The 22,277-nt window shown below is 40.4% G+C and overlaps 1 long non-coding RNA gene across 1 annotated transcript in view; it reads left to right on the forward strand.

The window, feature by feature from the left end:
* LOC145545027 (uncharacterized) overlaps positions 1–1,807 on the forward strand; it is a 49,714-nt gene extending 47,907 nt beyond the window's left edge. The window contains exon 5 of the long non-coding RNA XR_014081801.1: positions 1,369–1,807. This is a non-coding gene — a long non-coding RNA (uncharacterized LOC145545027). The remainder of the gene's footprint in view (positions 1–1,368) is intronic.
* The last annotated feature ends 20,470 nt before the right edge of the window (positions 1,808–22,277 follow it).

The following is a 22,277-nucleotide window of genomic DNA, read 5'->3' on the forward strand; positions in this document are numbered from 1 at the left end:
AAAAAACTCACGGTTCAACCTGAAAAGTTTCCCACCATCCCAAAGTTAGACAATTAGAACACCAAGAAGAGTAATAAATGCAATCACATAAAATATGTGTGTATGTTATAACGTGTAAAATATTATCACAAACCATGTGATATGATCACAAACCATATCACATCGTTTGTGATAATATTCAAGCAAGAGAACAGGCAAACTCATTGATCATCCTTGGAGAATGATAGGGAACATGGTCATTTTGAAAACAGGTAAGAATACTGGAGTCGGTTGCCATTTCCTTCTCCAGGAGATCTTCCTGACCCAGGGATTGAACCCAGGTCTCCCGCATCATAGGCAGACGCTTTACTATCTGAGCCACCAGGGAAGTCCACTAAATAAAAGGAAAGGACCACACTTCATCCTGCTTTTTCTATATAAATTATACTTCAGAGTAATTCAATGGGTAATGGGGCTAGAGATCTCTATGCGCTCAGTCCCTTCAGTCGTTTCTGACTCTTTATGACCCTATAGACTGTAGCCCACAAGTCTCCTCTGTTCGCGGGATTCTCCAGGCAAGAATACTGGAAAGGGTTGCCATGCCCTTCTCCAGAGAAAGTTCTCTATATAGAAATATTAATATTTCAGCTAATAAAAAAAGGAATTTTAAAATAGTGATATTCCAATGCATATCACTCTTACAAGCTCTAATGTGTTAATAGATTTACACAATGTTCATGAACTTCTAAAATCACAAAAAGAGAACAGACTAGACAATAGGTGCCTCCTATTAAAAGATCACTATCCACTATTCTTGCAAAGAATTAAATCTAAATTTCATCAAGACTAAATCGATCACTTTTCTGAAATTACAGAAACATGTAAAATGATACCACAGATTAGCTAATTGCAGTGCATGAGTCTTATTTAGAACCTAATGATAGCAAAAGTGAGCTCGAAATAAATTGAGACTATGGGAAATTTTGAACATTGACAGAACACTTGATGGTATTAGAAATAACTGTGAGTATCTTCCTTGTGACAATCCCAGGTCTCCTGCATTGCAGGCATATTCTTTACAGTCTGAATTACCAGAGAAGCCCAAGCCAGTTATGAGAGGCACAGAAATGAAAGGGCAGAATATTCGCTGGGGAAGGAGGAGTTTGGGGGGTTGTATTCCCTGATTTTTATTCCAGCTCCATCTTCCCAAGGGGAGGAGGGATTTTTGACCCTATTTAGTTTAAATCAGAAGTGTCATGGCATCAGTGAATGATGGGTGCTTCTTATCTGCAAGGCTAACTTTATTACAAAGAGAGCATAATAAACAACGAGTTACATTTCAAGGCAGGAGAGTCCCATCTTTCCCAACCTCTCTTTGTCTGCTTGCAGGACTCTAATCACCCAAAAGATGTGGTTTCCTGTTAGTCTGGAGGTTCCTACTTTTATTCACCTGCCCATGGAACTCCCCTGTGTTCAAGACCTGTGATTTCCTGCCACCTGACCTTTGCCCGCATTTCTCTGCTTGTATTTTCTCTACCTGCCTGCTGTAACAAAATGACCCAGACACCAGTATTAACAAGACTGGGGTATGAGGTTTACAGTGATTATAGATTCTATGTGACGCCTTTAAAGCCAAGGTTTATAAGGGTGGTGGAGAAATAATAGCTCTTTCTCGTTTAATTTGATTCAGAAATGAGAAGGGAATAGAATGCTATCAATACAATTTTTGAGGACTATTTACTCCCTCTCAGTGTCTATGCTGAGAACTTTGTACTTTCCTTTTCTATAATAAATCCTGTCTGCTTGCAAAAAAAAAAAAAAAAAAAATTTTGAGGTCTTCCAAAGGCACTGTTTTCCCCCTTGGTTTTTATACCCTAAAAACTGACCTAAGGTAGACTGAAGCGGGAGGCTGGCTTCAGAAAACAGGTACTAAACAGTATCTGAAATGCTTCAGGGCAAAGAAGCAGGAACACTTAAATCAGAAAAGGGCAAGAAAATGGTGGTGAAGAAGAAAGCGACTGCAGAAGTGGAATGCTGTTTGTCCCCAAGGATTTCTTTATAATGACATAAAACAAATCCTACTTTTGTATTCAGGGCTAGTTGTAGAAATCTGGCCATAAAATAAACAGTAGAAGACAAAGGGCATGTTGCAGTAGAAAGGTGGATGAAAGCAGATGGTTATGTAATTTCACAGCAGCTCCACACCCCTTGGCAAGAACTGATGGTTCTGTCAGGGGAGTGTAATCTCCTCGGTTCTGTCTTGTCTCAACAAAAATTTGAAACAATGGACGTTAAAGCCCTCGGCGTGTCTCAGCTCTCAGACAGACCCGTGTTATAGCTCTCGGGTCTTGAACAGACCGTGTTATAGCTCTTGGACAGATCAGTGTTACAGCTCTATGTTAGAGCTCAGTTTTATTTAGAAAATAATAGGAAAACACATCCTCGAGGCATGAGGGCATGCCGACCCAAAGACGCAAAGAAAAGAGAGAGAGAGAGAGAGAGAGAAAGAGCGCGTGGCGGGGGGGGGGGGGGGGGGGGCGGTGAGGAGAGAGAGACCCCTGGCCCTTTGGCTCCTCTTTTTATATGTTTTTCCTCCCCCTGGGTCTGCCCTATGTAAATTGGGCTAGACAGGAGTACCTGAGGTCCTCACTATGGTCCTTGGACCTTCCTTTGTTCTGTTTTCAAGGGCTTTTCCCTTCCTTGTCTTTTAGCCACCGCCATTCTGGACTCCTTTTTCCTATTCTAACTACCTAACAGTTCCAGATATCCAAGACTATCTCCCCATATGATCCGGGACTTATTGGGAAGGAGCTTGTACCTGGCTTGATGTGGGGAGAGCTTGCCCAAAAAAGTGATGAGTGAGGAAATCATTTTCCCTGCTAGACTTAGGTCAGAAACCTCAGAGAGAAGAGATTTGAGATTCAAAAGCCAGTGATGGCCACCGTGGTGCTACTTTTAAAGAAGCTGGAGGCTGTGGACACCATATGCCATTTATCTCATTTACTTCCCCAAATAACATTCTTTGAACATACGCTGTTAATGCAAGTTCATGTGCCTGATACACACTGCAGTCAAACAAACTGAAATGTTGGAGTTTGAAGCAGAGAAAAGTTTATTGCAAGGCCTTCCAAGGAGACAAGGTGGCTCATGCCCTGAAAAGCTTCCAGCTCCCTGAAGTGCGTGCTAAGTCACTTCAGTTGTGTCCAAATCTGTGCAACCCCATGAACAGAGTGTGCAACCCCATGGACTCTAGTCCGCCAGGCTCCTCTCTGCATGTGTTTCTCCAGTCAAGAACACTGGAGTGGGGTGCCTTGCCCCTCCTCCAGAGGATCTTTCTAACCCAGGGATCAAACCCGTGTCCCTTACATCTCCTGCATTGGCAGGCAGGTTCTTTACCACTAGCGCCACCCCTGAAGGGTTTCAACAAAGCATTTTAAAGGGCAGGTGAGGGGAGGTGTCACAGGGCAGGTGATCAGCTTACACACAATTCTCTGACTGATGGTGAGGCAGCAGGGTGCTGTCACCGGGTTTAACATGATCAGTCTCTAAGCTCCAGGAGGCCTGGGGCTATGCACTTAGCTAACATCTCCCATTTGGTGGGAAGGGTTTTCATATCTGCAAAACAACTCAGAAATTTGTATCCAATACTGTTCTTCTGGTACTTCAGAGAGGAGCTAAAGCAGAGAATATGGGGGAAGTCCTGTCCCAGGAAGGGCCCAAGAGGTTCTGCTCAGTTACATGTTTGCCAAGCCCTGAGCTAGACCTAGGGATTGCATCACTGAGGAAAGCAGGCCTAGGGTCTCAGGACAGATGGAGTATTATGTCCTTGTCTATCAGGAATTCAGGTGTCCAGTGATCTTCAGTGAGAAGCCCGGCAAAGGGCTTTCCTCGGCTCACCTTTCTCAGCTTCTTTTGCCAATAATCTTTCCCTCCATACCCTTATAAGCCCCATTTTAAAGTTGACAGAATCCATAAGAGATTAGAACATGGAACAAAGGATACAAGACAAATACCTCCAGAGGCCAGAACTCTTTACTCTGCAGAATTTCTGATGTACAGCAATGAAAAAAACAAAACCCTCAAATATTTAGTTGTCTAAACAGGACAAAATAGCTCAATAAAAGTGTCCCATCCACTTCACCATCACTACTGTAGGAACTGTTGTTCAAAGAGAGACAAGTCAAGGTTGGCCTTGCCTGTTTCTATTTTGTCTAATACAGAAAATAATTCATATTATGATAAATGGCAGCATCAAAGAATGAACTGAATGAAGTATGCTTTATTTCATACATAGAAGTTAATGCATATAAAGTAAGAGGACTGATTAAAAACTGAAAAGCTTTGGTATGTGCAAAACTAGCATCAAAATTAAAGGAACTTAGACAAAATGGTCCCACTTAACAGCTGCTGCCGCTGCTAAGTCGCATCAGTTGTGTCTGACTCTGTGTGACCCCATAGATGGCAGCCCACCAGGCTCCTCTGTCCATGGGATTCTCCAGGCAAGAGTACCGGAGTGGGCTGCCATTGCCTTCTCCACCACTTAACAAACAGGACACAATATACAGGTGCCATGAAATGAGCAGATTAAGAATATTTTACCAGAATGTATACAAAACTTCTCCTAGTTTTAAAATTAATGAGTAATTAAAATAGTAAAACAGAAAAGAGACTTAAAATACCATTTTAATTCTGTTATAAAACCATGTAATTATTGGTATATTTTTTCTTGCATAAGATAACTATTTTAATTTTTTTGAATCGGTAATAAATGTGTTTGGTTAAAAAAATAGGAAACAGAACTTCCCTGCTGGTGCAGTGGATAGGAGTCTGTCTGCTCATGCCTGGAGCTCATGCTCTGCAACAAGAGAAGCCACAGCAATGAGAAGCCCACGTACCATGATGAAGAGTAGCTCCCATCACCGCAACGAGAGAAAGCCTGCAGGCAGCAACGAAGAACCAACGCAGCCAAAAATAAATGAATAAATAAAATTTGTAAAGAAAAGGACACAGTAGGAAAGTGGATCTCCTCCCCGCTCTTTATCACCTCTGTCTCACTTCCAGAGGCAAGCATTGAAACCCGCTGCTTGAGTGTCCAAGGCAAATAAGCAGCGCAGACAGGTTTTGGACAGGTGGGGCTGGTATCAGCATGCCAAGTCGCTTCAGTTGTATTGGACTCTTTGCGACCCAATGGACTGTAGCCCACCAGGCTCTTCTGTCCATGGGGTTCTCCAGGGAAGAATACTGGGATAGGTTGCCATTTCTTCCTCCAGAGGATTTTCCTGACCTAGAGTTTAGAATCCACGCCGCCTAGGTCTCCAGCATGGGCAGGGAGGCTCTTTACCCATTGTAGCCACATGGGAAGTCCCGCGCTATTGGCTGTTAAAAGTCAACACCTGTTCTGATTGGTCAGTCAGGATCACTGAGTACAAGTATGTGTACACGTGTAAAATCTTATTTAGCAAATGTAGCACACTATTGTATCAGTTGCTCTGCTTACTTAATTTATGTGTGATTTTCCACATACATTAATATAGACAGCTACTTGTCCTTTCAGTGTAGCAGCTTTACTCTTCAGAATGTTCCAATTTATCGATGATTAAACCTAGACAGCGTATTAAAAAGCAGAGACATTACTTTGCCGACAAAGTTCTGTATAGCCAAAGCTATGGTTTTTCCAGTAGTCATGTACAGATGTGAGAGCTGGACAATAAAAAAGGCTGAGCACAGAAGAACTTATTCTTTCGAACTGTGGTGTTGGAGAAGGCTCTTGAGAGTCCCTTGGACAGCAAGGAGATCAAACCAGTCAATCCTAAAGGAAATCAACTCTGAACACTCATTGGAAGGACAGATGCTGAAGCCGAAACTCCAATACTTTGGCCACCTGATGTAAAGAGCTGAATCATTGGAAAAGACCCTGATGCTGGGAAAGATTGCAGGCAGGAGGAGAACGGGAGGACAGAGGATGAGATGGTTGGATGGCATCACCAACTCAATGGACATGAGTTTGAGCAAACTCTGGGAGGCAGTGAAGGACAGGGAAGCCTGGTGTGCTGCAGTCCACGAGGCTGCAAAGACTCGAACACGACTGAGTGACTAAACAACAAATCCAAAGTTTAGAAAGATTAAGCAATTTTCCTAAAACCACAAAATTAGCAAGTGACGGAGTCCTAGTTGAACCAGATCTGCCTCAGTTCAAAAACTCAACCTCTTAGCAATTCTTTACAATTTTAAATTCATTAAAAGCAATAATAAATAAAACATAAAGAGAAAAAGACAAATTGTTAGCACTACTGCTGCGTTTTACTGTTCCCTTAGCTTCTAGTCATTGATTTCATGGGAATAACAAGAGATGAGAGATGAGGGAGGTCAGACTGAAATAGGGAGAAGGCGATGGCACCCACTCCAGTACTCTTGCCTGGAAAATCCCATGGATGGAGGAGCCTGGTAGGCTGCAGTCCATGGGGTCGCTAAGAGTCGGACACGACTGAGCGACTTCAGTTTCACTTTTTACTTTCCTGCATTGGAGAAGGAAATGGCAACCCACTCCAGTGTTCTTGCCTGGAGAATCCCGGGGATAGGGGAGCCTAGTGGGCTGCCGTCTATGGGGTCGCACAGAGTCAGACACGACTGAAGCGACTTAGCAGAAGCAGCAGCAGCAGACTGAAATAGAGAACATGTTGGGTGTTCCCACAGCAGTTCTAGCAAACTTCCACCGGGTGGCAGTATTTAAGAACGTACTGAAAACCACAAGGAGGGCAGCTATTGCTGCTATGAGATTGAATGTCAAACAAGATTATTTAAACTTTGGCCCACATTTGCTTTTCCAGTAACCTTTTCTGTTGTCCTTGGAAAAATTCAGGAGCTAAAGTTTTACCATTTCCAGTAAAATTATCTAATGAAGGGTTCACCCTTCAACTTGCTGATGTAGAACTTTGGTTTTAACAAACTACAGTAAATTTGGTTAACCTGATTCTGAGAATTCTGTGTAAGGTCCTTGAAATTGCTCCAAATACCAATTATTCCTCTGGAATTTTGTTGGCTATGCGACAAAGTGGTATTTAAAAGGCTGTTCATCTAATATGGTGTTTAAATGCCTGGGCCATGTGTGAAGTACAAGGTCAGGAGATGCTGACGTGGCCCAGGAATCATTGATAAGAACTCTGCCTGGAAAGAAGAGTAACTTTTTCCTAGCAGTTAAGGTCTTTTACAAGCTTCCCCACATTTGTGTTTTCTCATCACCTGGCAACACTCGACCCTTGACCCAGTCTAACAAGCCATTTGCCTTCTTGTGGACGTCACATCACTGTTGCTCCCACCACCACACTTTGCACATAATTTCCCTGTTTAAAAAATTCCTTGCTGGGACCTCCCCAGTGATCCAGTGGTTAAGACTCCATGCTTCATCTGCAGGGGTTGTATTTTCAATCCTTTTCGTGCATGCTGCATGGCCCAGCCAAAATAATAATAATGATGATTCTTGTGTCATTCTTTTTTTTCATGTTTATTTGGCTGCCTTGGGTCTTAGCTATGGCACGTGGGATTTTTTCCTTGGAGAATGCGGACTCTCTAGTTGTGGCAGGAGGGCTCAGGAGTTGAGGTACTTGGGCTTAGTTGCTGGGCATGTGGGATCTTAGTTTCCCTTCCAGGGATCAAGCCCGCATTCCCTGCATTCCAAGGCAGATTCTTAACCACTGGACCACCGGGGGAGTTCCTCTGGCTTCCTTCTTTCTCAATTCAGGTACCTACTGAGAACCAAAGAAATTGTTTTTTCACCTGCCAGATCAGTAAACAAAGAATGTTGCCCACCATCAAGCTACTAGTTACTGCAGCGCCTTGAGAGGAGTTTGGGTTGGAGAAAAGCAGGGTACTGGGCAGAAATATTTAAGATACCTATCTAAGGAATCATTTCAATGAACGCAGACTTTTCTATCTTCCCATACATAATAAGCGGCTTCCCTGGTGCCTCAGGGGTAAAGAATTTGCCAGTGTAGGAGATGTGGGTTTGATCCCTGCGTTGGAAAGATCCCCTGGAGAAGGATTTTTGCCTGGCGTATTCTTGCCTGGGAAATCCCAAGGACTGAGAAGCGGGGGTCGCCAAGAGTCAGACACGACTGAGTGACTGAACTGAACTGAACTGAGAAGCCTGGTGGGCTACAGTCCATGAGGTCACAAAGAGTCGTAAATGACTGAGTGACTAAGCAACAACAACAAACATACTAAAGATCATTAAGTTGAGATTTCTGGCTTTTGCAATTAGCAGTAATCTTTTGTGGTTCTGTTAGGGAAAGCACACTGATTGAAACCGCCCACCCTGGCCAGGTGCCATAGTAACTATTTGCATGAGTTGTTTTACGACAGGAGGTCCTGCTAAGGAACACAGAACTAATAAGCCACCACCAACCGGAAGAGTTCGGGAAAGGTCAAAAGGAGACACCACCTGTCCCACCACCTCCCAGAATCCTTCTCTCTGGCATCCATCTTGGCTTAACAAGGCGTGCACCACCAGGAAGGACTCTGAGTCAGAATGATTGGCTAAAGACAACCCGGAAACTAATCCCATTACCATAAAACCCGAGACTGCAAGCCATGTGACAGAGCTGTTCTCCTGGGTTCCCTTACCCTGCTGCTCTCCGGCCCTGTGCCCTTTCCCAATAAAATCTCTTGCTTTGTCAGCACATGTGTCTCCTCAGACAATTCATTTCCGAGTGTTAGACAAGAGCCCAGTTTCGGGCCCTGGAAGGGGTCCCCCCTTCCTGCAACAGTTCAACTGCATGTTTTTGTTTTGTTTTTCAGCAAAAACTCCTATATTTCCTGGTTCTTCTCCTACCTCTTCAGAACAGTTCCTCAGAGCTATCTGAGAGGCTGTCAACCACGTTAGAATCTTCAGGAATTCCCCCAAATAAAGCATAACTAACAACTTTTAGGTCATGCATTTTTCTTCAGTCAACACCCCCTTTCTTCAAAAGTTCTCTTCTAAAAAACATAATCTAGGCATTTTCTTGACTGATTTTCTGTTGCTTTCTGCATCTTCACTCAGGACTTATGAAACTAATTTTCCCATAATAATTTATATATTTCATATATGTTTATCCTACAATTTTTCAAGTCAGCGTTTACTTAGTACACACAAAAAGCCGTTCTGAGATTTTTACATTTCCAAACAATCATCTGTGGCCAATTCAATTTCTCATATTAAATATTTTTAGAATATACATTCCTCTTAGAATTGGGGCTTCTTCGAAAGAGAGGAATTTACGTTTGCAAGGCACTCTGAATCAAATGTGCATAATATTTACATTTTCCTTTTTTCTTTCTTTACTATTTTGTGTACAAATTATTATTGCAGTGTACAGCTGCAGAAACACAAGTAAATCACAGACATAGAGATGATAATTCTCAAAGTAAACATACCTGCATAGCAAAATCCAGATCTAGAGACTGAGCATTCTCAGAATCAGGAGTCCAATAGAGGCCTTGTGGACAAGAATGTTGTCTGCCACGTCGGTAAGTGAAGAATGTGGTACAAGGCCTTTAAGTCATCAGCCACTATAGCCATCCTAACTGTGTACCCTGAAGAGATTCAGGAAGGAAAAAAGCAAGACACTGGCCTTGTACAGTTACTGTGCATCAAAAGAATGATTTCAATGAGCCCAGACTCTTGCATCTTCCATACACAGAAATGCACTAAGTTCGTTAATTTGAGATGTCTGATTTTCCTTGATTAACAGTAATCTTTCGAAGTTTGACTACCTGGGATATATTCTGGCTCGTTCCTTACCTCTTTGTAACAGTCCATCTGAGCTATTTGAGAGGCTGTCTCCTGGGTTTAAATCTTCAGTATGTCCACCCAATAATGAATCTCAACTTTCAGGTTGCACATTTTTTTCAGTGAACAGCATCTTGCAGTCAAAACTCTTCCTAACAACCATTCTGCCTGACTTCTACCACCATAAATTCACATCTCACTTTAAGAAGCATAACTAATCCAGCACACTTGTAATAGATGGAAACATAAATATATGTAGAACAAATGTATCTAACTTGTGGTTGTACTTCATCTCCATTTATTTATGTCAACCTTCTCAATAACCCTATGAGTTATGTCCTCCCATTTTCCTAACTTTCAGATAAAGAAACTAAATATTAGATCAAAGACAGCATTTTCTTAAGGCCACCCAGACAGTTACTGGAAAAAGTGTAATTGTAAGCAACATTGTAAAGCAGTTTTCCTCCAATTAAGAATAAATAAATTTTAAAAATAACATAGTAATAGCATAGGGAGAGATGAAAACAAACTATATCCATCAAATATTTACTGAATGGTTACTGTGCACCAGGAATGAGGGAATGCAACAACAAACAGTACAGATTCTTGCTCTGTCCTCTTACAGGTTTATATCTCTGCAACTAGAACTCTAAGAGGATGCCCTAAGATAACCTTTCCTCCTCATGCTGGTGGAACATCCAAAGTAGAGACACCACTCTCAGGTTGCCCTGATACACTTAAAGCATCCACTTGAGCTCAGGAGGATTTTGAAAGCTTTGTAAACATTCGTTCCCCAGCCTGCTCTATAAACTTGAGCCTAGAAAGAGAGGTTAGGACCACAAAAGAAGTGTGCTAAAACACATCAAAGACAAAGATGAAAACGAAGGAGGACGAGGAAGAGGAGGAAAAAAGTAGCAGCAGCAACAGCAAGAGGGCCTGAAGCTCCCATATATTCATATAATCTTCATTCATCCGAGCATTTAAAAGAAATGAATCATTAAATGGTTTTCTATGATATGCCTTCATTGTTTTATCACTGAAAATACAGAGGTGGAAAATGGGCTTCTAGAAGTTCGAGTTCATGGATAAATTAACAGACTCTGCACATTGGTGAGTAACTGTAGAGCGTCACAGCTGTTCAGAAAGACTTTCACCGGCTCAGGTGCACCAGTGATGTGGCCACGCAGATATATGTCCAAGGTGCAAAGGGGGCAAGAAGGGAGATACTGCCCCCAACTTTGGGGTTAAGAAAAGTTTCCCAGAATTTTAAGCCAGGAATTATTAGTTCTCTCTTCAGTTCAGTTCAGTCGCTCAGTCGTGTCGGACTCTTTGCGACCCCATGCAGCACGCCAGGCCTCTCTGTCCATGGCCAACTCCCAGAGTTTACTCAAACTCATGTCCATTGAGTCAGTGATGCCATCCAGCCATCTCATCCTCTGTCGTCCCCTTCTCCTCTTGGCTGCAGTTTTAGAGAATATGCCTCACATATTTTATCTAATTTTGGCTTTACCCACAAAACGATGCCAGGCTTGTGCCCATTTTACAGGTGAGAAATGTTCAGAGAGATTACATTGCTCATGCACTTTGACATAGCTAACAATGGGAGAGGCTTGATTCAAACCCAGACAGTCTGTATACTTGTGATCAACACCTTCATTGACTTCTTTGTTTGCCTATCACCTTCATCAAAGCATTTGGCATTGAAATATATTATTTGTGCCACAGATATATATGCCTTCTTTCAGGAGTGGAGTAAAGGAAGTGAGATCAGGAAATTAAAGGTAAGTATTGAGACTCTTTAGATGTTTAGAAGAGTTTTCCACAAAATGTGTGTTTTGGAAACCTGTACCAGTGTCACTTGGATATTCACTAAATCACAGATTCTTAAACTCTATCCCTTACCCACTGAAGTGGAATTTTTCTGTATGGGATGTTTGAAAAACATTGGTTGTAAGTGTGTCATTTGGAATACTTTAAAAAATCCCAGTATTATAACTTCAAAATGATGAATAGGGTACAGTTTTAAAGGAAAACTCAAAATCTGCCAAAATGCTTCCAGCTATATTATGCCAGGAATGTAGCCTGCATCTTAACCATTTAAAACACCTATTTTTTTGACAGAAAACAACAAAATTTTATAAAGCAATTATCCTTCAATAAAAAGATAAATTAAAAAAAATAATTAAAGCAACAAAAATAAAAAAATACCCCCCCACCAAAAAAAACCACCTATTTTTAAACTGATATAGTGGGAAATTGAGAATTTTCCTCAATGCTTGATTATTTTAAAAAATAAAAACAAAAGGCTTTGGAGCTCCGGTAGAGTAAATGATGCTGGGTGGACTTGCAAATATAAACAACCAAAAAATAAACAAAATAGGAAAAGCAACAGTTTTTAGACATTGGAAAAGAGGCATAACAAGACCATGATCCAGAAAAAAAAAAAAAAAAGAGGAAAGAAGATAACCCTTAAATTGAGCCAATAGTTGACCTGACTTTCTTCCTGGAAACATTTTTTGATCAGTTTTAGCAGGAGTCCACACAAAGCACTAACATCTCACTGGATTCAAGTAACAGGGATTCAAAAGCTTATGGTGACTGAAATATGTGGGACCCACATAAGATTTGTGGTCAGCAAAGAACAATTGCCAAGAAATGTAACTGGATGATTCCCAGAACCCAAATGGGATTTGTTGTTTTTGTTCAGTCACTCAATCATGCCGACTCTTTGCGACCCCATGGACTGTAGCCCACCAGACTCCTCTGTCCATGGGAGTCTCCAGGCAAGAATCCTGGAGTGGGTTACCGCGTGCTCCTCCAGGGTATCTTCTGAACCTGGGGATAGAACCTGGGTCTCTTATGTCTCCTGCATTGGCAGACAGATTCTTCATCTCTAGCACCACCTGGGAAGCCCCAAACTTCAACACTCAACTGTGTATCCATAGAACATGGCAAAGTCTGGAGACTTTGACATGGTAGCATTCACAATCACAATGTCCAGCATCCAACTAAAAATTGCTAGTTATTGGAAGAAGCGGGGAAACACTCAGCCAATACAAACAGAAAACAGAAGTGACCAAAATGGTTGAACTTTACACAGACATGCACACACTCAAAGACACAAAGGAAAATCTGAATATAAACAAGAGAGCAACTGAAACTACGAAAAGAACCAAATGGAATTTCCAAAGATGAAAATATTTCCACAATTTTAAATATACTGGCATGGACTTGAAAGTCGATCAGAAACTGCAGAAGAAAATTTCAATAAACTTGAAAAGGCAGCTATAACTACAAATTGAGGCAGAGAGAGAACAAAAAAGCTGACTTGTAGAACTACATCAAGCAGACTAACATAGACAATTTCATGCCCTCCTGAGCTTGGTTCTTTCTTACCGTCACCACTTAGTACCTTTGTGGTCAATTGATTTAACCACTATGTAGTAATAGCAGGTCAGGAAGCAACAGTTAGAACTGGACATGGAACAATAGACTGGTTCCAAATAGGAAAAGGAGTACGTCAAGGCTGTATATTGTCACCCTGCTTATTTAACTTATATGCAGAGTACATCATGAGAAATGCTGGGCTGGAAGAAACACAAGCTGCAATCAAGATTGCCGGGAGAAATAGCAATAACCTCAGATATGCAGATGACACCACCCTTATGGCAGAAAGTGAAGAACTAAAGAGCCTCTTGATGAAAGTGAAAGAGGAGAGTGAAAAAGTTGGCTTAAAGCTCAACGTTCAGAAAACTAAGATCATGGCATCTGGTCCCATCACTCCATGGGAAATAGATGGGGAAACAGTGGAAACAGTGTCAGACTTTATTTTTGGGGGCTCCAAGATCACTGCTGATGGTGATTGCAGCCATGAAATTAAAAGACACTTACTCCTTGGAAGGAAGGTTATGGCCAACCTAGATAGCATATTTAAAAGCAGAGACATTTCTTTGCCAGCAAAAGTGCATCTAGTCAAGGCTATGGTTTTTCCAGTGGTCATATATGGATGTGAGAGTTGGATGGTGAAGAAAGCTGAGCGCCACAGAATTGATGCTTTTGAACTGTGGTGTTGGAGAAGACTCTTGAGAGTCCCTTGGACTGCAAGGAGATCCAATCAATCCATCCTAAAGGAGATCAATCCTGGGTGTTCATTGGAAGGACTGATGTTGAAGCTGAAACTCCAATACTTTGGCCACCTCATGCAAAGAGTTGACTCATTGGAAAAGACCCTAATGCTGGGTAGGATTGTGGGCAGGAGGAGAAGGGGACAACAGAGGATGAGACAGTTGGATGGCATCACTGACTCGATGGACATGGGTTTGGGTAGACTCCGGGAGTTGGTGATGGACAGAGAGGCCTGGCGTGCTGCAATTCATGGGGTCGCAAAGAGTCGGACACGACTGAGCAACTGAACTGAAGTAATAGCACTTGGATTAAAGGAGTCTCATGAGAATGAAACATGTTTATATAAGTTAATTTAGATAAGGCAGTTACACAGTAATCACTCAATGAATTTTAACAATTTTTATTAAATTCCAAAACAGGAAGAGAAAAATATTGATCTTGGTAAGTTATTCATTCCTAACTAGCAATCTAGGATTTTCAATATTTGAAAGTAGAAAATATAATTATTTAAAAATAGAACTATTATTATGAATGAAAAATAATTTACTTCTGAAAAGGAATAGGATTTATTAAAATCTTGTAACTAACAAAATATTAACTGTTATTTAATTTTAAGAAGTGGAGACAGAAAAGATGCACAATAGTTGTTAATAGTGATTATTTCTAAATAGAAGAATTAGAAGATGAGAAAACTGAAGACTTTTGCTTTCTAATTTGTACATTTTTATATATTTTTAACCCTTTCCAATATTCAGTTCAGTCCTTCAGTGGTATCTGACTCTTTGCAACCCCATGGGCTGCAGCACGCCAAGCTTCCCTGTCCATCACCAACTCCTTGAGCTTGTTCAAACTCATGTCCATTGAGTCAGTGATGCCATCCAACCATCGTATCCTCCATCGTCCTCTTCTCCTCCTGCCTTCAGTCTTTCCCAGCATCAGGGTCTTTTCCAATGAGTCAGTTCTTCACATCTGGTGGCCAAAGTATTGGGGCTTCAGCTTCAGGATCAGTCCTTCCAATGAATATTCTGGACTGATTTCTTTAGAATCGACTGGTTGGATCTCCTTGCAGTCCAAGGGACTCTCAAGAGTCTTCTCCAACATGTTGAAAAGCATCAATTCTTCGGTGCTCAGCTTTCTTTATAGTCCAACTCTCACATCCATACATGACTACTTGAAAAACCATAGCTTTGACTAGCCGGACCTTTGTTGGTAAAGTGATGTCTCTGTTTTTTAATATGCTATCTAGGTTGGTCATAGCTTTTCTTCTAAGGAGCAAACATCTTTTAATTTCATGGGTGCAGTCACCATCTCCAGTGATTTTGGAGCCCAAGAAAATAAAGTCTGTCACTGTTTGCATTGTTTCCCCATCTATTTGCCATGAAGTGATGGGACCAGATGCCATGATCTTAGTTTTTTGAATGTTGAGTTTTAAGCCACCTTTTTCACTCTCCTCTTTCACTTTCATCAAGAGGCTCTTTAGTTCCTCTTCGCTTTCTGCCATAAGGGTGGTATCATCTGCATATCTGAGGTTATTGCTATTTCTCCCGACAATCCTGATTCCAGCTTGTGCTTCATCCAGCCTGGCATGTTGCATGGTGTACTCTGCATATAAATTAAATAAGTTAAATAAGCAGGGTGAAAATATACAGCCTTGGCATATTCCTTTCCTGATTTGGAACCAGTCTGTTGTTCCATGCCCATTTCTAACTGTTGCTTCTTGATCTGGACACAGATTTTTCAGGAGGCAAGTAAGGTGGTCTGGTATTTCCATCTCTTAAAGAATTCTCCACAATTTGTTGTGATCCATACAATGAAAGGCTTTGGCATAGTCAATAAAGCAGAAATAGATGTTTTTCTGGAACTCTCTTGCTTTTTCTATGATCCAATGGATGTTGGCAGTTTGATATCTGGTTCTGCTGCCTTTTCTAAAACCAGCTTGAACATCTGGAAGTTCTCAGTTCATGTACTGTTGAAGCCTGGCTTGGAGAATTTTGAGCACTACTTTGCTAGCATGTAAGATGAGTGCAATTGTGTCATAGTTTGAGCATTCTTTAGCACTGCCTTTCTTTGGGATTGGAATGAAAACTGACCTTTTCCAGTCCTGTGGCCATTGTTGAGTTTTCCAAATTTGCTGGCATATTGAGTGCAGCACTTTCACAGCATCATCTTTCAGGATTTGAAATAGCTCTACTGGAATTCCATCACCTCCACTAGCTTTGTTCATAGTGATGATTCCTATGGCCCACTTGAATTCGCATTCCATGAAGTCTGGCTCTAGGTGAGTGATCACATCATCGTGGTTATCTGGGTCTTGAAGATCTTTATTGTATAGTTCTTCTGTGTATTCTTGCCACCTCTTCTTAATATCTTCTGCTTCAGTTAGGTCCATACCATTTCTGTCCTTTATTGTGTCCATCTTTGCATGAAATGTTCCCTTGGTATCTCTAATTTTCTTGAAGAGATCTCTAGTCTTTCCCATTCTGTTGTTTTCCTCTTATTTCTTTGCATTGATCACTGAGAAAGCCTTTCTTATCTCTCCTTGCCATTCTTTGGAACTCTGTATTCAAATGGGAATATCTTTCCTTTTCTCCTTTGCCTTTAAGCTTCTCTTTTCTCAGCTATTGCCTCCTCAGACAACCACTTTACCTTTTTGCATTTCTTTTTCTTGGGGATGGTCTCGATCACTGCCTTCTCCACAATGTCATGAACCTCCATGCATAGTTCTTCAGGCACTCTTATCAGATCTAATCCCTTGAATCTCTTTGTCACTTCCACTGTATAAATCGTAAGAGATTTGATTTAGGTCATACCTGAATGGTCTAGTGGTTTTCCCTACTTTCTTCAATTTAAGTTTGAATTTGGCAATAAGGAGTTAATGATCTGAGCCACAGTCAGCTCCCAGTCTTGTTTTTGCTAACTGTATAGAGCTTCTCCATCTTTGGCTGCAAAGAATATAATCAAACAGATTTCAGTATTGACCACCTGGTGATATCCATGTGTTGAGTCATCTCTTGTGCTGTTGGAAGAGAGCATTTGCTATAACCAGTGCATTCTCTTGAGAAAACTCTGTTTTCCTTTGCCCTATTTTATTTTGTACTCCAAAGCCTAATTTGCCTGTTATTCCAGGTATCTCTACTTTCTACTTTTGCATTCCAATCCCCTATGATCAAAAGGACACCTTTTTTGAGTGTTAGTTCTAGAAGGTCTTTCTAGTATTAGGCACTATTTATATAAAAAAGTGAGACAAGTGAAATAAGATGAATTGACAGTATGTTATCGATTAGCCAGAAACTGGTTGATATTTTCTTATGCCTCTGATTTTACTATGATTCTGTTGCCTCCTTAGATCATCACCCTTCTTCATTAAATACTATTAGATTATTGTCTCAAGGTCAATAGCATCAGTTCACTATTGATGATATTGCCAAGATTACGTTGGGCCATTCAAAGCAATCAGTGTGACATCTAACACACACGTCTTAAAAAATACTAGTTCCCTTATGCTATACTCCCAAATAGCATCCCCACTTGTTTTTCATTTAATGAACAGTGTCAAGTTTCTGGATTTTAGGTGTTGCTTTTGGTGCACCTGTTTTTCTTAATTAGATATTTTTGTTTGTTTTGTTGGCCACACCATGTGGAATCTTAATTCCCCAACCAGGGATCAAACCCTTGTCCTCTGCATTGGAAGCATGCAGTCTTCATCACTGGACAGCCAGGCAAGTCTCTGTACCTGTTTTTCTGCAATTTGTTTTTTCAGTTTAGTTTTGTTTTTGATTTTTCTTTCTTTTTTTTCTCTATCAGCTAGTATCACAGAAAACAAAATGAGATATTTTTTAAAGGCTTTTTAAATTTTAAACGCAGCTGAGAAAAGTATTTCTTACCCTATTTTTGCTTTGGAGTGAAAGGTAAACACAGCTGCAGGAAAACTGCTTTCAAAAACCCATTAAGAGAACCAATTACAGCCAGATGGATGAGTGGTAGAAATAAATTCCTTTGTGGTACACAAGAGCACTGCAGAAAGTTGCATTTTAACCTGCCCTAGATAAGCAACAAGACATAATAACTAACTTAAATACACATTCCATGCCAAAATGCCTGAAGCATATGCTCTTTGCAACATTTCTACTCTGTAAGTGAAAGACATTGTTCAAGTCTATTAACATTGCCTAGAAACCTTGGTAGAGCTTGATATTTTTAAAGTATATATAGAGTATGTATTATGTTTATTTTCTAGTTAAAGAAATTATCTGTGGACATTGCACAAATTGTTCAATATAAAGAAATGTATATATTTTAAAAACAGTGAGATGCATATAAAATCTAGTGAAACTTGAATGAGTAGTTTAATTTTTGTAGTTTCATTTATAGAAGTGTACCAATCTCAATGTCTTGGTTTTAACAACGTACAAAGGTTAAATCAGATGTTAATCAGAGGAAGCTGAGTGATGAAGACGTGGGAGCTTTCCAAGTGATTCTGCAATATTTTGTGAGTCTAAAATTATTTCAAAATAAGAAGGTTTTAAAAATCAGCTATACTTTTGATATTTTGGTGTTGAGACAAATATAAGGTCAGTGTGGTTAAAAAAAAGAACAAAAGAATGTGTCAGTAAGGACCCTTTCTTTGGTCAGTGATTTGTTTACCTGAAAAATTCCAGAGGAGTGGTTCAAATGCTATCATCTGGTTTTTTCTCTTTCCCATCATCCCCCAATTCTTATTTCTCTTGGTTGGTTCTAGTTTCAGACTCTTTTCTTGAGCAGTTCCAATGGATCCTAGGAGAGGATGGGGTGAGAACAGGACAGAGAACTCAGGGCTGCTTTTACAAGGTAAATAAATAGTTGCTAAGTGGAAAAAAGCAAATGTCCACTTCAGTAGGTGAGCAGAGATACAGAAAGGTAAACAAACAACTCCCTCAAAACCACATTCTCCACAAATATTCAAAAGATATATATCTTAACCAATAATCAAAATCTCATAAATTTACAACATATTCCATTTTCATACAACAAACTGGAAAAAAAAAAAAACATTGAGTAAGACATACAAGGGCTGAGAAACATAAAAGGGCACAAGCCTTCTAGAAAACAGTACATTCATAAGCTTTGCTAATTTCATTTTCAGTGATTGTAAGGAAGGAACTAAAAATATGCGTAATGACTATGTACAAGAGGTATTTATGCAAGATTTTTTTTTCACAGTAGAAAACATATGTCTCAAAATATGGGGATAGGTGAATAAGAACTTGATATTTCTGAATGACTGAATATTTGTAAACTTCCAGATTTCTTGTAATATTTAGAGTAATATTTTTTAAAAGAAACAAGTACATATAAATCTGTATTTTAAGAATGATCTTCAAATTTTAGAACAGTTTGCTTACTAGCTGTCTGATCTTGGTCAGAATATTAACCTGTCTGTGTCTCAGTCATCTCATCTGTTGAATGAGGGTAATAAGAGTGCAATATAAGCTTGAAATGAGGATGAAGTTTGTTACTACTAGTAAAATAAGTATTAAATTACTGTTAATTTGTGTAATTGCATGTATTACATGCTTCTTTGATATATTACATGTCTGGCACATAGTACTTTTTAAAATAAATGAAAGTTTTTTTAATTATATAAAACAAACCCCTTGATGAATATTGATTTATAGAACTCTAAGAAACCATTAGGGGACTCCAGGGTTTCCCAATTAAATATCTCACTTCGTGCATGTGTATTAGTGTGCAGTTGTGTGCAACTCTTTGCGACCCCATGGACTGTAGCCCACTAGGCTCCTCTGTCCATAAAATTCACAAGGCAAGAATACTGGAGTGGGTTGCCATTCTCTTCTCCAGGGGATCTTCCCAACCCAGGAATCAAACCCAGGTCTCCTGCATTGCAGGCAGATTCTTTTACCTTCTAAGCCACCAGGGAAGCCTGATAACACTTTGCACCTTACAAACGGATGTGCTTTAAAGAAGTATATTGTTGTTCATATTTTAATGAGTGCAAAGAAAGAAGGGAAGGAGCAGGTAAGCTTCAGAAGAATTCAAGAATTTAGGAAGACAACACAGTTGCATCTGGACTGGGCATGACAAGGAAGGGGCAGGAGACCATTTATTTCATTATTAGTACAAGCATTTTCATTCCATTTAATTATTTATCTATCTTTCATTTGCTAAAAGATCATGATATCCAGTACCATCACTTCATGGCAAATAGATGGGGGGAAAGTGGAAACAGTGACAGTTTTTATTTTCTTGGGCTCCAAAATGCTGCAGACAGTGACTGCAGCCATGAAATTAACAGAAACTTGCTCCTTGAAAGGAAAGCTATGACAAACCTAGACAGTGTATTAAAAAGCAGAGCCATCACTTTCTCAACAAATGTCCATACAGTCAAACCTATGTTTTTTCCAGTAGTTACATACAGATGTGAGGGTTGGACCATAAAGAAGGCTGAGCACCAAAGAATAATACTTTCGAACTATGGTGCTGGAGAAGACTCTTGAGAGTCCCTTGGACATGGAGAGTCCCAAGGAGATGAAACCAGTCAATTCTAATGGAAATCAACCCTGAATATTCATTGCCAGGACTGATGCTGAAGCTGAAGCTCCAGTACTTTGGCCACCTGATGTGAAGAGCCAACTTATTGGAAAAGACTCTGATGCTGGGAAAGATTAAAGGCAGGAGGAGAAGGGGGCAACCGAGGATGAGATGGTTGGATGGCATCATGGACTCAATGGACATGCTGCTGCTGCTAAGTCACTTCAGTCGTGTCCGACTCTGTGCAACCCCATAGACGGCAACCCACCAGGCTCCGCCGTCCCTGGGATTCTCCAGGCAAGAACACTGGAGTGGGTCAATGGACATGAGTCTGAGCAAATTTCAGGAGATAATAGAGGACAGGGTGCCTGGCATGCTGCAGTTCATTGGGTCACAAAGAGTCAGACAGAACTTAGAGAGTGAACAACAACAAAAAATGGCCAAAATGCAGAAAAAATACTCATCTTCTTCAGGGTCTCTAAAGTAAGAAAAGAAGCTATCAAGAAAACCCGTGGCAGCACAAATAGTAAGAGGCCATGATTCCAGGAATGGGAAACGTGGATGGAGGACTTTCACACAATAAAGACCTTGGCAACGCCCTTAAGGGCATGTGGAAGCAGCGCCCAGGCAAATTCAAGGGCATCTCCTTGTAAGCGGTAAGAACGTTCTGCTTTTTGATTGGCTGTGCTGTAAGAATGTTCTGCTTTTTGATTGGCTGTGCTGGAGCTGACCGATCTGAAAGTTCACCTGCAGGCAAAAGTTGTGAGCTCTTATCTGGTGTATAATTCACTCTGTGTGAATATTTTCTTGTCAATATCAAGTTAACCGGAGTGAACCCTTACCAAGGCAAGACTCGCCAGAGGCGCCTTTCAGAGATTTATCCCCCTCCCCCAGCAGAAGGGCAAAAAGACATTTTTCCATGAGTGGGACATGGTTAGTCAAAAAGGTATCACTGATGTTTTTCAGACACCCAGAGAAAACATCCTCCAAGGACAAGGGAAGTAAAAATGCATGCCTCATTTTTGGTTAGAGTCCAGGAACTTGTCACCAACGACACAACTTTTAAATGCCTAATACTCAGGTGCACCGAGGGACCTTATGCTGGTTAGAACTAACCAGTTCATACCCAACTAGGTTCCAATATAGGTCATTTCAAGACTACTAGTATAACTTAGAATATCATTCCCTTCCTTTAAAAAGGAACAGCTAATATGTACACAGAAAAGTCACTCCAAGTTACAATTATCCAATAAATGGTCAGACAATGAAACTTTCATTTCTCTTCTTTTCCCACAGGCATTGATTTCTCTCCCTGGCCACATCTGTTTCTTGTAGTTAGAGATAACCAGCAATGTCAGTTCTTCAGTTTATAAACAAATGCTGCTAGTACAGTTACAACTTGAGTGACAACCCACCCACTAGAAACTCAGCTTCAAGAAGTTTAAGTATTGAGATGGGAAATAAAAATGACTCTGTTTGTGTGTGTGTGTGTGTGTGTGTGTATACACATATAATGTATGTGTGTGTTTGTGTGTAAAAGAGTCTGAATCAAGTCTGAATCTTAAATCCTTGCTCATATTGTACCGAAGTTTAATAAATATCTAGCTATGAGAGACACAGGTATCTTTTAGATACTATGCTATTTGTATATAAAAAGATGGAAAAAAAAACTCAAGTAATTTATAATTCTAATAAGATTAATCTGGTTTCATAACCACAGAAGAACAAAAACAGAAAAAAAGTAGAATTGAAAGGATTCCCACAGGCAGGCACACAGACAGTGGCAAGACCAACGCTCTTCCTGATTTTATTCTTAACTCACAGAGTAACTTGAGGCCAGTCAGTCAGACTCTGGGTATTCATTTGGATGACATGATGT

This window comes from Giraffa tippelskirchi, chromosome 4 (genome assembly GCF_054371585.1).
Source record: "Giraffa tippelskirchi isolate mGirTip1 chromosome 4, T2T-mGirTip1v1.2.pri, whole genome shotgun sequence".
Taxonomy (NCBI): Eukaryota; Metazoa; Chordata; class Mammalia; order Artiodactyla; family Giraffidae; genus Giraffa; species Giraffa tippelskirchi.